Below are 16725 nucleotides of genomic sequence, written 5' to 3'. Positions count from 1 at the left end.
TTTTATCTATGATCTTAGCAGGCGTAACTAAGATCCACTGGGTGTTCTCGACATTCTGAGGAGTGGGGTAACTTCAGAAACTGGGAATAGCATGCGGGGTCCTCCGCAAATGAGGTATGTGCAGTACTTTATTTTCTGGGAATGGAATTGACTAAGAAAATACTGCTGTTACCCGTATGATGTAAGTACAGCCTTAAATGCAGTAGTAGCAACTGGTATCAGGCTGATAGATGTATGCGCAGTCGAGTTATATTCTAGGGACTAGAATTTGACTGAGAAAATACTGTTAACACTGAAATAATACTTAAGCCTTCTCTGCAGTGGTAGCGACTGGTAGCAGGCTTAGTGATAGCTTTGCATGACATTAAAAAATGTTGTTTTTTAATAAAACGTTTACTGGCATGTTATTCGTTTTTTGTGAGGTACTTTGGTGATAAATCGCTTTGGGCATGATTTTTTCCACATGGCTAACATATTTTTCTGCATGGAAACTGTTATATCAGGGCTCCCACTGTTGTGATTGGAGTGGGAGGGCCCTTGTTTTAGCGCCTTGTTGCGCAGTTAAAATTATTGCACAGTCTTTCTGCTTCTTCCTCCTTGATCCAGGACGTCTCTAGAGAGCTCAGGGGTCTGCAAATTTCATTTGTGAGGGAGGTAATCAGTCACAGCAGATCTGTGACAGTGTGCTGACTGTGATTAAAAGCGTTAAATCTTAATTGATATCTGTTTTATCCGTTTTGGGTATCGAGGGGTTAATCATCCTTTTGCTAATGGGTGCAATCCTCTGCTAATAATACACTTCTTGTTAAGAATTGTTTAATTATATCTCTATTTTTGAAGCGCTGCAGCGTTTTTTATATTGCTTGTAAAACTTATTGAAAGTGATTTCCAAGCTTGTTATTTTCATTGCTAAGTCTGTTTTAACATGTCTGATTCAGAGGAAACTGTTTGTTCATCATGTTCAAAAGCCAATGTGGAGCCCAATAGAACGATGTGTACCAATTGTATTGATATTGCTTTGAATAAAAGTCAATCTGTACCGATAAAGTATCTATCACCAGACAACGAGGGGGAAGTTATGCCGCCTAACTCTCCTCACGTGTCAGTACCTGCGTCTCCCGCTCGGGAGATGCGTAGAATTGAGACACCTAGTACATCTAGGCCCTTACAAATCACTTTACATGATATGGCTAATGTTATGAAAGAAGTATTATATAATATGCCCGAATTAAGGGGCAAACGCGATAGCTCTGGGTTAAGGACAGAGCGCGCTGATAACACGAGAGTCATGTCTGATACTGCGTCACAACTTGCAGAACATGAGGACGGTGAGCTTCATTCTGTCGGTGACGGTTCTGATCCGGGGAGACCGGATTCAGAAATTTCAAATTTTAAATTTAAGCTTGAGAACCTCCGTGTGTTACTAGGGGAGGTATTAGCGGCTCTGAATGATTGCGACACGGTGGCAATTCCAGAGAAATTGTGTAGGTTGGATAGATACTATGCGGTACCGGTGTGTACTGACGTTTTTCCTATACCAAAAAGACTTACAGAAATTATCAGTAAGGAGTGGGATAGACCCGGTGTGCCTTTTTCCCCTCCCCCGATATTTAGAAAAATGTTCCCTATAGACGCCACCACACGAGACTTATGGCAGACGGTCCCTAAGGTGGAGGGAGCAGTTTCTACGTTAGCCAAGCGTACCACTATCCCGGTGGAGGATAGCTGTGCTTTCTCAGATCCAATGGATAAAAAATTAGAGGGTTATCTTAAGAAAATGTTCAACAGGGTTTTATATTGCAGCCTCTTGCATGCATTGCGCCTGTCACGGCTGCAGCGGCATTCTGGTTTGAGTCTCTGGAAGAGGCGATTCGCACAGAGCCGTTGGATGAGGCCTTGAGCAAAGTTAGAACCCTTAAGCAAGCTAATGCGTTTGTTTCAGATGCCGTAGTACATCTAACCAAACTTACGGCTAAAAATTCCGGATTCGCCATACAGGCGCGCAGAGCGCTCTGGCTTAAATCCTGGTCAGCGGATGTAACTTCCAAGTCTAAACTATTTAACATTCCTTTCAAAGGGCAGACCTTATTCGGGCCCGGCTTGAAGGAAATTATTGCTGACATTACGGGAGGTAAGGGCCACGCCCTTCCTCAGGACAGGGCCAAACCAAAGGCCAACCAGTCTAATTTTCGTGCCTTTCGTAACTTCAAGGCAGGAGCAGCATCGACTTCCTCCGCTCCAAAACAGGAAGGAACTACTGCTCGTTACAGACAAGGTTGGAAAGGCAACCAGTCATGGAACAAGGGCAAGCAGGCCAGAAAGCCTACTCCCGCCCCTAAGACAGCATGAAGTCAGGGCCCCCTATCCAGAGACGGATTTAGTGGGGGGGCAGACTTTCTCTCTTTGCCCAGGCTTGGGCAAGAGATGTGCAGGATCCCTGGACGTTAAAGATTATATCTCAGGGATACCTTCTGGATTTCAAATCCTCTCCTCCACAAGGGAGGTTCCATCTTTCGAGGTTATTGACAAACCTAGTAAAGAGAGAGGCATTTCTACAATGTGTACAAGACCTCTTAATCATGGGGGTGATCCACTCAGTTCCGCGATCGGAACAGGGACAAGGATTTTACTCAAATCTATTTGTGGTTCCCAAAAAAGAGGGAACCTTCAGACCAATCTTGGACTTAAAGATCTTAAACAAATTCCTAAGGGTACCATCGTTCAAGATGGAAACCATTCGAACCATCCTACCCATGATCCAAGAGGGTCAATATATGACCATGGTGGACTTAAAGGATGCTTACCTTCATATACCGATTCACAAAGATCATTATCGGTACCTGAGGTTTGCCTTTCTAGACAGGCATTACCAGTTTGTGGCTCTTCCCTTCGGGTTAGCCACGGCCCCGAGAATTTTTACGAAGGTTCTGGGCTCACTTCTGGCGGTACTAAGACCACGAGGCATAGCGGTCGCTCCGTACCTAGACGACATTCTGATACAAGCGTCAAGTTTTCAGAATGCAAAGTCTCATACAGAGATAGTTCTAGCATTTCTGAGGTCGCATGGGTGGAAAGTGAACGTGGAAAAGAGTTCTCTGTTACCACTCACACGGGTTCCTTTTCTAGGGGCTCTTATAGATTCTGTAGAGATGAAGATTTACCTGACGGAGTCCAGGTTATCAAAGATTCTCAATGCTTGCCGTGTCCTTCATTCCATTCCAAGCCCATCGGTAGCTCAGTGCATGGAGGTAATCGGCTTAATGGTAGCGGCAATGGACATAGTGCCATTTGCGCGCCTGCATCTCAGACCGCTGCAACTATGCATGCTCAGTCAATGGAACGGGGATTACTCAGATCTGTCCCCTTTGCTAAATCTGGACCAGGAGACCATAGATTCGCTTCTCTGGTGGTTGTCACCGGTTCATCTGTCCAAAGGAATGACCTTTCGCAGGCCAGATTGGACGATTGTAACAACGGATGCCAGCCTTCTAGGCTGGGGAGCAGTCTGGAATTCCCTGAAGGCTCAGGGATCGTGGACTCAGGAGGAGAAACTCCTCCCAATAAACATTCTAGAATTAAGAGCAATATTCAATGCTCTTCTAGCTTGGCCTCAGTTAGCAAAGCTGAGGTTCATCAGATTTCAGTCGGACAATATCACGACTGTGGCTTACATCAATCATCAAGGGGGAACCAGGAGTTCCCTAGCGATGTTGGAAGTCTCGAAGATAATTCGCTGGGCAGAGTCTCACTCTTGCCACCTGTCAGCGATTCACATCCCAGGCGTAGAGAACTGGGAGGCGGATTTCCTAAGTCGCCAGACCTTTCATCCGGGAGAGTGGGAACTTCACCCGGAGGTACTTGCTCAACTGATTCGTCGTTGGGGCAAACCGGATCTGGATCTCATGGCATCTCGCCAGAACGCGAAGCTTCCTTGTTACGGATCCAGGTCCAGGGACCCGGGAGCGGTGCTGGTAGATGCATTAGCAGCCCCTTGGGTTTTCAACATAGCTTATGTGTTTCCACCATTTCCGTTGCTACCTCGGCTGATTGCCAGGATCAAACAGGAGAGGGCATCTGTATTTCTGATAGCGCCTGCGTGGCCACGCAGGACCTGGTATGCAGACCTAGTGGACATGTCGTCCTGTCCACCATGGTCTCTTCCTCTGAGGCAGGACCTTCTAATTCAGGGTCCTTTCAACCATCCAAACCTAATTTCTCTGAGGCTGACTGCCTGGAAATTGAACGCTTGATTCTATCAAAGCGTGGGTTTTCGGATTCGGTTATTGATACATTAATACAGGCTCGGAAACCTGTGACAAGAAAAATTTACCATAAGATATGGCGTAAATATTTATATTGGTGCGAATCCAAGAGTTACTTATGGAGTAAGGTTAGGATTCCTAGGATATTAGCTTTTCTACAAGAGGGTTTAGAAAAGGGTTTATCCGCTAGTTCGCTAAAGGGACAGATTTCAGCTCTGTCTATTCTTTTACACAAACGTCTGGCAGAGCATCCAGACGTCCAGGCCTTTTTTTTCAGGCTTTGGCTAGAATTAAGCCTGTGTTTAAAGCTGTTGCTCCTCCGTGGAGCTTAAACTTGGTTCTTACAGTTCTTCAGGGTGTTCCGTTTGAACCCCTTCATTCCATTGATATTAAGCTGTTATCTTGGAAAGTTTTGTTTTTGATGGCCATTTCCTCGGCTTTGAAGAGTCTCTGAGTTATCTGCCTTACATTGTGATTCTCCTTATCTGATCTTTCATTCAGACAAGGTAGTTCTGCGTACTAAACCTGGGTTTTTGCCTAAGGTTGTTTCTAACAGGAATATCAATCAAGAGATTGTTGTTCCATCGGTATTTCCTAATCCTTCTTCAAAGAAGGAACGTCTTTTGCATAATCTAGATGTGGTCCGTGCTCTGAAGTTCTACTTACAGGCAACTAAAGATTTTTGTCAAACATCTGCCCTGTTTGTCGTTTACTCTGGACAGAGGAGAGGTCAAAAGGCTTCGGCTATCTCTCTCTCTTTTTGGCTTCGTAGCATAATACGTTTAGCCTATGAGACTGCTGGACAGCAGCCCCCTGAAAGAATTACAGCTCATTCCACTAGAGCTGTGGCTTCCACCTGGGCCTTTAAGAATGAGGCCTCTGTTGAACAGATTTGCAAGGCTGCAACTTGGTCTTCACTTCATGCTTTTTCCAAATTTTACAAATTTGACACTTTAGCTTCTTCGGAGGCTATTTTTGGGAGAAAGGTACTTCAGGCAGTGGTTCCTTCTGTTTAAAGTTCCTGCCTTGTCCCTCCCATCATCCGTGTACTTTAGCTTTGGTATTGGTATCCCATAAGTAATGGATGACCCGTGGACTGAACACACTTAACAAGAGAAAACATAATTTATGCTTACCTGATAAATTTATTTCTCTTGTAGTGTATTCAGTCCTCGGCCCGCCCTGTCTTTTTCAGGCAGGTTCTAAATTTTAAAATTATAACTCCAGTCACCACTGCACCCTATAGTTTCTCCTTTCTTGTCTTGTTTCGGTCGAATGACTGGATATGACATGTGAGGGGAGGAGCTATATAGCAGCTCTGCTTGGGTGATCCTCTTGCAACTTCCTGTTGGGAAGGAGAATATATCCCATAAGTAATGGATGACCCGTGAACTGAACACACTACAAGAGAAATAAATTTATCAGGTAAGCATAAATTATGTTTTTTTCCAGTTCCTCTTTTTGTATGCTTTTTTACTCCTTTTTACACCTCACTACTTGGCTATATGTTAAACTGATGTATGAGTGAGTTGGGAGGTGTATTTATAGACGTTTTGAGGTTTGGAAAACTTTGCCCCCTCCAGGTAGGAATGTATATCCCATATGTCACTAGCTCATGGACTCTTGCCACTATGAAAGAAATGAATTTATCATGTAAGTTCTTACATAAATGACGTTTTCCCTGCAAGCAAGTATTGGGGCTATGCTGTGTCCATGTCAATCTCTTTAGTAAGAGTAATGGTGGCTTTTAGCAGTTGGAAGACGGCGAGGTGGTCTTTGCTTAACTTCCAACATTTGTGCTACCCCTGTATAGAAAACCAGGGTTGGTTACTCTGTTTTTTCTTGTGTCTTCAGGTCCCTGTCAGCGATCAAAGGAGGCTTTCAAACCTGGAGTTGCTGTGACTGCTCCACAGCAGAAGACCATGGAGGTCCATTTATATTTACAGCACGGACTGAGACTACAGGGACCTAGTGGAACATATATTTTATCTTCATATCTGTAAATTTGGGATATTTTATAGCTGAGCAGAGGACTGGGATTTAAGTTGGCTTGCAGCAGGCTATGTGCCATTTTTTTCCTAGCCTGCTAAGGGGTCAGACGTTGTGAGGATCCTGATTTGAAAGTTATATTTTCTGGTAACTCAGTCAACCGATAATACCATTACTGTGCCCCTTTGGCTTTAGAGGGTGTGGGTATACCCCTCTCATAAATAATGGTATCACCTTTTATGACCTGTAAAGGGGTCAGACGTTGTGTCTCTCACTATTTTATTTCCCGGTTCTTTTGTGGTTTTCATGCCACTAGTATTTCAGTGTCCTGATTATCAGGCTAATTCAGCAGCATGGGTATTTAAAAAAACTGGCCATCAGATTTTTCAGATAAGCTGTTTATTGGACTTGGGGACCAGATCAATAGTTCGGTCTTTTTCACGCTTTTTGGATAGCGCTCTTCATCTCAGTATTAGGTCCTAGTATAGTAGGACTACTGCGTTGGCCCTGGTGTTAATATAAACTGCATATCTGTAGGAGACAGAGCGGTAAGAAATTTTCCTACATTATACGGCTGAACTACGGTTGCCGTTTTATGTTAAGTGTACCCAGCTTCTTGTAACAGGGGTATTGGTGGAAGAGCACTATGATTGTTTCCCTAGGGTTTTTCATAGAAGCAGGTTGTTATATTTCCTTATGGGTGCAGTGTGACACACTTGTTAAAGCAGTGCGTATTTGTTTTACGTCCGCAGAGACTAGCAGCCGCATAAGGTACTCCTGGTTCAACGTGATTATGTTTCGCCTTTACTCTGATCACTAATGTCATGAACCTTTATGTAGGGTATGTTTTTTTGTTACAGGGAACTCCTTATTGCTGATGGCAGTTCGTTTTTTTGTGTGCGTGGGTATTGAGCGCACATCGGGTACTTATAAATGTTATTCTATGTACCGTATTGCTTGGGCATGTGAGCTGTCTTAAGGAGCTTTGATATATTTTCTCCAACATAGGTGTGTCCGGTCCACGGCATCATCCTTACTTGTGGGATATTCTCTTCCCCAACAGGAAATGGCAAAGAGCCCAGCAAAGCTGGTCACATGATCCCTCCTAGGCTCCGCCTACCCCAGTCATTCTCTTTGCCGTTGTACAGGCAACATCTCCACGGAGATGGCTTAGAGTTTTTTAGTGTTTAACTGTAGTTTTTATTATTCAATCAAGAGTTTGTTATTTTGAAATAGTGCTGGTATGTACTATTTACTCAGAAACAGAAAAGAGATGAAGATTTCTGTTTGTATGAGGAAAATGATTTTAGCAACCGTCACTAAAATCCATGGCTGTTCCACACAGGACTGTTGAGAGCAATTAACTTCAGTTGGGGGAACAGTGAGCAGTCTCTTGCTGCTTGAGGTATGACACATTCTAACAAGACGATGTAATGCTGGAAGCTGTCATTTTCCCTCTGGGATCCGGTAAGCCATGTTTATTACGATTGTAAATAAGGGCTTCAAAAAGGGCTTATTAAGACTGTAGACTTTTTTTGGGCTAAATCGATTGATTATTAACACATATTTAGCCTTGAGGAATCATTTTATCTGGGTTTTTTGATATAATAATATCGGCAGGCACTGTTTTAGACACCTTATTCTTTAGGGGCTTTCCCAAAGCATAGGCAGAGTCTCATTTTCGCGCCGGTGTTGCGCACTTGTTTTTGAGAGGCATGGCATGCAGTCGCATGTGAGAGGAGCTCTGATACTTAGAAAAGACTTTCTGAAGGCGTCATTTGGTATCGTATTCCCCTTGGGGCTTGGTTGGGTCTCAGCAAAGCAGATACCAGGGACTGTAAAGGGGTTAATGTTCAAAACGGCTCCGGTTCCGTTATTTTAAGGGTTAAAGCTTCCAAATTTGGTGTGCAATACTTTTAAGGCTTTAAGACACTGTGGTGAAAATTTAGTAAATTTTGAACAATTCCTTCATGTTTTTTCGCATTTGCAGTAATAAAGTGTGTTCAGTTTAAAATTTAAAGTGACAGTAACGGTTTTATTTTAAAACGTTTTTTGTACTTGTTATCAAGTTTATGCCTGTTTAACATGTCTGAACTACCAGATAGACTGTGTTCTGAATGTGGGGAAGCCAGAATTCCTATTCATTTAAATAAATGTGATTTATGTGACAATGACAATGATGCCCAAGATGATTCCTCAAGTGAGGGGAGTAAGCATGGTACTGCATCATTCCCTCCTTCGTCTACACGAGTCTTGCCCACTCAGGAGGCCCCTAGTACATCTAGCGCGCCAATACTCCTTACTATGCAACAATTAACGGCTGTAATGGATAATTCTGTCAAAAACATTTTAGCCAAAATGAACACTTATCAGCGTAAGCGCGACTGCTCTGTTTTAGATACTGAAGAGCATGACGACGCTGATATTAATATTTCTGAAGGGCCCCTAACTCAGTCTGATGGGGCCAGGGAGGTTTTGTCTGAGGGAGAAATTACTGATTCAGGGAACATTTCTCAACAAGCTGAACCTGATGTGATTGCATTTAAATTTAAGTTGGAACATCTCCGCATTCTGCTTAAGGAGGTATTATCCACTCTGGATGATTGTGACAAGTTGGTCATCCCAGAGAAACTATGTAAAATGGACAAGTTCCTAGAGGTGCCGGGGCTCCCAGAAGCTTTTCCTATACCCAAGCGGGTGGCGGACATTGTTAATAAAGAATGGGAAAGGCCCGGTATTCCTTTCGTCCCTCCCCCCATATTTAAAAAATTGTTTCCTATGGTCGACCCCAGAAAGGACTTATGGCAGACAGTCCCCAAGGTCGAGGGAGCGGTTTCCACTTTAAACAAACGCACCACTATACCCATAGAGGATAGTTGTGCTTTCAAAGATCCTATGGATAAAAAATTAGAAGGTTTGCTTAAAAAGATGTTTGTTCAGCAGGGTTACCTTCTACAACCAATTTCATGCATTGTCCCTGTCGCTACAGCCGCATGTTTCTGGTTCGATGAGCTGATAAAGGCGGTCGACAGTGATTCTCCTCCTTATGAGGAGATTAGGGACAGAATCAATGCTCTCAAATTGGCTAATTCTTTCACCCTAGACGCCACTTTGCAATTGGCTAGGTTAGCGGCTAAGAATTCTGGGTTTGCTATTGTGGCACGCAGAGCGCTTTGGTTGAAATCTTGGTCGGCTGATGCGTCTTCTAAGAACAAGCTACTTAACATTCCTTTCAAGGGGAAAACGCTGTTTGGCCCTGACTTGAAAGAGATTATCTCGGATATCACTGGGGGTAAGGGCCACGCCCTTCCTCAGGATCGGCCTTTCAAGGCAAAAAATAAACCTAATTTTCGTCCCTTTCGTAGAAATGGACCAGCCCAAAGTGCTACGTCCTCTAAGCAAGAGGGTAATACTTCTCAAGCCAAGCCAGCTTGGAGACCAATGCAAGGCTGGAACAAGGGAAAGCAGGCCAAGAAACCTGCCACTGCTACCAAGACAGCATGAAATGTTGGCCCCCGATCCGGGACCGGATCTGGTGGGGGGCAGACTCTCTCTCTTCGCTCAGGCTTGGGCAAGAGATGTTCTGGATCCTTGGGCGCTAGAAATAGTCTCCCAAGGTTATCTTCTGGAATTCAAGGGACTTCCCCCAAGGGGGAGGTTCCACAGGTCTCAGTTGTCTTCAGACCACATAAAAAGACAGGCATTCTTACATTGTGTAGAAGACCTGTTAAAAATGGGAGTAATTCATCCCGTTCCATTAAGAGAACAAGGGATGGGGTTCTACTCCAATCTGTTTATAGTTCCCAAAAAAGAGGGAACGTTCAGACCAATCTTAGATCTCAAGATCTTAAACAAGTTTCTCAAGGTTCCATCGTTCAAGATGGAAACCATTCGAACTATTCTTCCTTCCATCCAGGAAGGTCAATTCATGACCACGGTGGATTTAAAGGATGCGTATCTACATATTCCTATCCACAAGGAACATTATCGGTTCCTGAGGTTCGCATTCCTGGACAAACATTACCAGTTCGTGGCGCTTCCTTTCGGATTAGCCACTGCTCCAAGGATTTTCACAAAGGTACTAGGGTCCCTTCTAGCTGTGCTAAGACCAAGGGGCATTGCTGTAGTACCTTACTTGGACGACATTTTGATTCAAGCGTTGTCCCTTCCTCAAGCAAAGGCTCACACAGACATTGTCCTGGCCTTTCTCAGATCTCACGGATGGAAAGTGAACGTGGAAAAGAGTTCTCTATCTCCGTCAACAAGGGTTCCCTTCTTGGGAACAATAATAGACTCCTTAGAAATGAGGATTTTTCTGACAGAGGCCAGAAAAACAAAACTTCTAGACTCTTGTCGGATACTCCATTCCGTTCCTCTTCCTTCCTTAGCTCAGTGCATGGAAGTGATCGGTTTGATGGTAGCGGCAATGGACATAGTTCCTTTTGCACGCATTCATCTAAGACCATTACAACTGTGCATGCTCAGTCAGTGGAATGGGGACTATACAGACTTGTCTCCGAAGATACAAGTAAATCAGAGGACCAGAGACTCACTCCGTTGGTGGCTGTCCCTGGACAACCTGTCACGAGGGATGACATTCCGCAGACCAGAGTGGGTCATTGTCACGACCGACGCCAGTCTGATGGGCTGGGGCGCGGTCTGGGGATCCCTGAAAGCTCAGGGTCTTTGGTCTCGGGAAGAATCTCTTCTACCGATAAATATTCTGGAACTGAGAGCGATATTCAATGCTCTCAAGGCTTGGCCTCAGCTAGCGAGGGCCAAGTTCATACGGTTTCAATCAGACAACATGACAACTGTTGCGTACATCAACCATCAGGGGGGAACAAGGAGTTCCCTGGCGATGGAAGAAGTGACCAAAATCATTCTATGGGCGGAGTCTCACTCCTGCCACCTGTCTGCTATCCACATCCCAGGAGTGGAAAATTGGGAAGCGGATTTTCTGAGTCGTCAGACATTGCATCCGGGGGAGTGGGAACTCCATCCGGAAATCTTTGCCCAAGTCACTCAGCTGTGGGGCATTCCAGACATGGATCTGATGGCCTCTCGTCAGAACTTCAAAGTTCCTTGCTACGGGTCCAGATCCAGGGATCCCAAGGCGTCTCTAGTGGATGCACTAGTAGCACCTTGGACCTTCAAACTAGCTTATGTGTTCCCGCCGTTTCCTCTCATCCCCAGGCTGGTAGCCAGGATCAATCAGGAGAGGGCGTCGGTGATCTTGATAGCTCCTGCGTGGCCACGCAGGACTTGGTACGCAGATCTGGTAAATATGTCATCGGCTCCTCCTTGGAAGCTACCTTTGAGACGAGACCTTCTTGTTCAGGGTCCGTTCGAACATCCGAATCTGGTTTCACTCCAGCTGACTGCTTGGAGATTGAACGCTTGATCTTATCGAAGCGAGGATTCTCAGATTCTGTTATCGATACTCTTGTTCAGGCTAGAAAGCCTGTGACTAGAAAGATTTACCACAAAATTTGGAAAAAATATATCTGTTGGTGTGAATCTAAAGGATTCCCTTGGGACAAGGTTAAGATTCCTAGGATTCTATCCTTCCTTCAAGAAGGATTGGAAAAAGGATTATCTGCAAGTTCCCTGAAGGGACAGATTTCTGCCTTGTCTGTGTTACTTCACAAAAAGCTGGCCGCTGTGCCAGATGTTCAAGCCTTTGTTCAGGCTCTGGTTAGAATTAAGCCTGTTTACAAACCTTTGACTCCTCCTTGGAGTCTCAATTTAGTTCTTTCAGTTCTTCAGGGGGTTCCGTTTGAACCCTTGCATTCCGTTGATATTAAGTTATTATCTTGGAAAGTTTTGTTTTTAGTTGCAATTTCTTCTGCTAGAAGAGTTTCAGAATTATCTGCTCTGCAGTGTTCTCCTCCTTATCTGGTGTTCCATGCAGATAAGGTGGTTTTACGTACTAAACCTGGTTTTCTTCCAAAAGTTGTTTCTAACAAAAACATTAACCAGGAGATTATCGTACCTTCTCTGTGTCCGAAACCAGTTTCAAAGAAGGAACGTTTGTTGCACAATTTGGATGTTGTTCGCGCTCTAAAATTCTATTTAGATGCTACAAAGGATTTTAGACAAACATCTTCCTTGTTTGTTGTTTATTCCGGTAAAAGGAGAGGTCAAAAAGCAACTTCTACCTCTCTCTCTTTTTGGATTAAAAGCATCATCAGATTGGCTTACGAGACTGCCGGACGGCAGCCTCCCGAAAGAATCACAGCTCATTCCACTAGGGCTGTGGCTTCCACATGGGCCTTCAAGAACGAGGCTTCTGTTGATCAGATATGTAGGGCAGCGACTTGGTCTTCACTGCACACTTTTACCAAATTTTACAAGTTTGATACTTTTGCTTCTTCTGAGGCTATTTTTGGGAGAAAGGTTTTGCAAGCCGTGGTGCCTTCCATTTAGGTGACCTGATTTGCTCCCTCCCTTCATCCGTGTCCTAAAGCTTTGGTATTGGTTCCCACAAGTAAGGATGACGCCGTGGACCGGACACACCTATGTTGGAGAAAACAGAATTTATGTTTACCTGATAAATTACTTTCTCCAACGGTGTGTCCGGTCCACGGCCCGCCCTGGTTTTTTTAATCAGGTCTGATAATTTATTTTCTTTAACTACAGTCACCACGGTACCATATGGTTTCTCCTATGCAAATATTCCTCCTTAACGTCGGTCGAATGACTGGGGTAGGCGGAGCCTAGGAGGGATCATGTGACCAGCTTTGCTGGGCTCTTTGCCATTTCCTGTTGGGGAAGAGAATATCCCACAAGTAAGGATGACGCCGTGGACCGGACACACCGTTGGAGAAAGTAATTTATCAGGTAAACATAAATTCTGTTTTTTCATGATTCCCTTAGCACATTTTATGTATCTGCCCTGGGAGGATCTTACTATATGAATTTTTTTTTCAATGTGTGACAGGGGTTGAGAGTTTTTGGAAGCCACTCAGTCTGCAGCTTCCTTTACGTCCTTGTACCCTGTTCCTCCCTTTCTCCAGGGGTGAACTTTTTTTGACAAGCCCATTATCATCAACAATGTGTAGTCTACATGTAGTTTTGGGAAGGGGTTAATTTATACATCTTTGGAGTATATGATGTTAAAATTATTTCCAAAATTCATGATGTTTGGCGACATCTTGTGGTGATTGCAGTTATTACAGCTATTTGTATCATGCAATTTATTTCATATTTTTTTCCTCAGATCTTTGGGATCTCTGTAAGTTATCTCTCAAAATGTGAGGAGTTTTTTCTGTCTGTGATATGTTTGTGATCTATTTTAACTTTAGGAACTTATTATTCTCTCTATTAGGAGAGAGCAAAAGACTGTCCCAGGTCCAATCCTGAGCACGGGTTTAGTATTATTCCTACTTTATATTTTATATCTATCTCTTAGTGAATAAATGCTTAGGCTAAATCAGAATATATTTTATGTTAAGATTTTCTTTTCTTACTGTATTTTTGGTCGTTAAGGACATTTTCTCCTTAGATCTTAAGTTTGCAGGAGCAATATTCTAAAGTCTCTCATAGAGAGTTTAACTATTTATTAAGCCTGTATCTATTGTATTATATGCAATTTAATTATTAGTGTCTTTTCTGGACACCAGTATATTTATTTATTTTCACTTATATATTTTTTGTATTTATAGGAGCGATGATTTTCTCTCTTATTGGGGGTAGCGTTTTCACTTATGTCTCTCAGATTCGATTCTCTCTCTGTAAGCGGGCATGGTTTGTTCTCTGTATTGTACATATGTTTTTTGGTTGATTCATCCTTTTAGGGAGTCATTTTCAGGAGAAGTCCTCTGGTGGCTCAGTGGATAGTCCCTGGGATACAACATGAGTTTAAAACCTGATGGGGGCATGACGCTGTCAGAAGAACTTACCTTATAAATTAATTTTTTTTTCATATTGACAAGAATCCATGAACTAGTGACGTTTCCCAAACCTCAAAATGCCTATAAATACACACCCCTCACCACACCCACAATTCAGTTTAACAAATAGCCAAGTAGCGCTGCGGAACCTGTTGGCACTCTACAAATACCTGATAATAATAACAATAATAGTGTGGGGGGGGGGGGTAAAATAAGGAGTAAAAAAGCATACGGAAAGAGGAACAGGAAATAAAATTGTGCTTTTATGCAAAAAATCATAACCACCAAAAAAAAAGGTTGAGCCTCATGGACTCTTGCCAATATGAAAGAAATTAATTTATCAGGTAAGTTCTTACATAAATTGTTTTCTTTTATGTAATTGGCAAGAGTCCATGAGCTAGTGACGTATGGGATAGAAATACCCAAGATGTGGAACTTCAACGCAAGAGTCACTAGAAAGGGAGGGATAAAATAAAAACAGCTATTTCCGCTGAAAAAATTAAATCCGCAAAAAATAAGTCTTTCTAATAAATTTCAAGAAAAAAACATATCATAAGCAGAAAAATCAAACTGAGACAGCTGCCTGAAGAACTTTTCTACCAAAGACTGCTTCAGAAGAAGCAAATACATCAAATTTAGTAAATTTATGCAAAGAAGACCAAATTGCTGCTTTGCAAATCTGATCAACCGAAGCTTCATTCTTAAAAGCCCAAGAAGTAGCGACCTAGTAGAATCTAATAGAATGAGCTGTAATTCTCTGAGGCGGAGACTGTCCCGCTTCCAAATAAGCCTTGTGAATCAAAAGATGCCAAGGAAATGGCAGAGGCTTTCTGACCTTTCCTAGGACCAGAAAAAAAACAACAAATAAACTAGAATTCTTCCTGAAATCTTTAGTAGCTTCGACATATTTAAAAGCTCTTACAACATCCAAAGAGTGTAAAGATATTTCAAGAGCATTCTTAGGGTTAGGACACAAGGAAGGAACAACAATTTCCCTACTAATGTTGTTAGAATTCACAACCTTAGGAAGAAATTTAAACTAAGTCCGGAAAACAGCCTTATGATGGAAAAGGAGACTCACAAGAGAGCTGAAGAGATGGCCAAAAGAAACAACACTTTCCAAGAAAGTAATTTAATATCCAAAGAATGCATAGGCTCAAAAGGAGGAGTCTGCAAAGCCTTCAAAACCAAATTAAGACTCCAAGTAGGATAGATTGATTTAACAACAGGCCTGATATGAACCAAAGCCTGAACAAAACAGTGAATATCAGGAAGTTTAGCAATCTTTCTATGAAATAAAACAGAGCAGAGATTTGTCCCTTCAAAGTACTTGCAGACAAATCTTTATCCAAACCATCCTGAAGAAACTGTAAAATTCTAGGAATTCTAAAAGAATGCCAAGAGAATTTATGAGAAAAACACCATGAAATATAGGTTTTCCAAACTATATAAAATAATAAATCTTCCTTGAAACAGACTTACGAGCCTGTAGCATAGTATTAATCACTGAGTCAAAGAAACCTCTATGACTAAGCACTAAGCGTTCAATTTCCATACCTTCAAATTTAGCGATTTGAGATCCTGCCCTTGAGATAGAAGGTCTAGCCTTAAAGGAAGTGACCAAGGTTGGACATGCTGGTGCTATCAGAAACGCATGTGATTGTTCCATTATGATCTTGGAGATCACCCTTGGAAGAAGAACTAGAGGCGGAAAAATGTAAGCAGGTTGGTAAAACCAAGGAACTCCTAACCTATCCACCATCTCCCCCTGAGGATCCCTGGACCTGGAAAGGTACATGGGAAGCTTCTTGTTTAGATGGGAAGCCATCAGATCTATTTCGGGAAGACCCCACATCTGTACAATCTGACAAAATACATCTTGATGGAGAGACCACTCCCCTGGATGTAAAGACTGATGACTGAGATAATCCGCTTCCCAATTGTCTACACCTGGGATATGTATCGCAGAAATTAGACAGTAGTTGATTCCGCCCAAGAAAGTATCCAAAATACTTCTTTCATCGCTAAAGGACTGTGAGTCCCACCCTGATGATTGACATATCCCACAGTAGTGATATTGTCTGTCTGAAAACGAATGAATGATTCTCTCTTTAATAGAGGCCAAGCCTAAAGAGCCCTGAAAATAGCACAGAGTTCTAAAATATTAATTGGTAACCTCGCCTCTTGAGGATTTCTTGTGCTGTCAGAGACCCCCAGACAGCTCCCCAACCTTTAAGACTTGCATCTGTAAAATCACAGTCCAGGAAGGACAAACAAAAGAGGCCCCTTGAATAATCTGATGATGGTCCAACCACCAGGACAGAGAGAATTGAATGTTGGGATTTAAGTATATAAGTTGATATCGGAGTATAATCCCTGCACCAAGTATATCAATTGATATCCGAGTATAATCCATGCACCATTGATTCAGCATGCAAAGCTGCAGAGGTCTCATATGAAAACGAGCAAAGGGGATCGCGTCCGATGCTGCAGTCATGAGACCTAAAACTTCCATGCACATAGCCACTGAAGGGAATGATCAAGATTGAAGGTTTTGACAGACAGAAATCAATTTCATT

The 16725-nt window shown here is 42.9% G+C and overlaps 1 protein-coding gene across 1 annotated transcript in view; it reads left to right on the top strand.

Moving 5' to 3' along the window:
* Positions 1 to 16725, top strand: part of NME6 (NME/NM23 nucleoside diphosphate kinase 6) — a 150622-nt gene that overhangs the window by 80842 nt on the left and 53055 nt on the right. The window lies entirely within an intron of this gene.

This window comes from Bombina bombina, chromosome 6 (genome assembly GCF_027579735.1).
Source record: "Bombina bombina isolate aBomBom1 chromosome 6, aBomBom1.pri, whole genome shotgun sequence".
In the NCBI taxonomy this organism is placed as follows: domain Eukaryota; kingdom Metazoa; phylum Chordata; class Amphibia; order Anura; family Bombinatoridae; genus Bombina; species Bombina bombina.
This window is presented reverse-complemented; position numbering and strand designations above follow the sequence as displayed.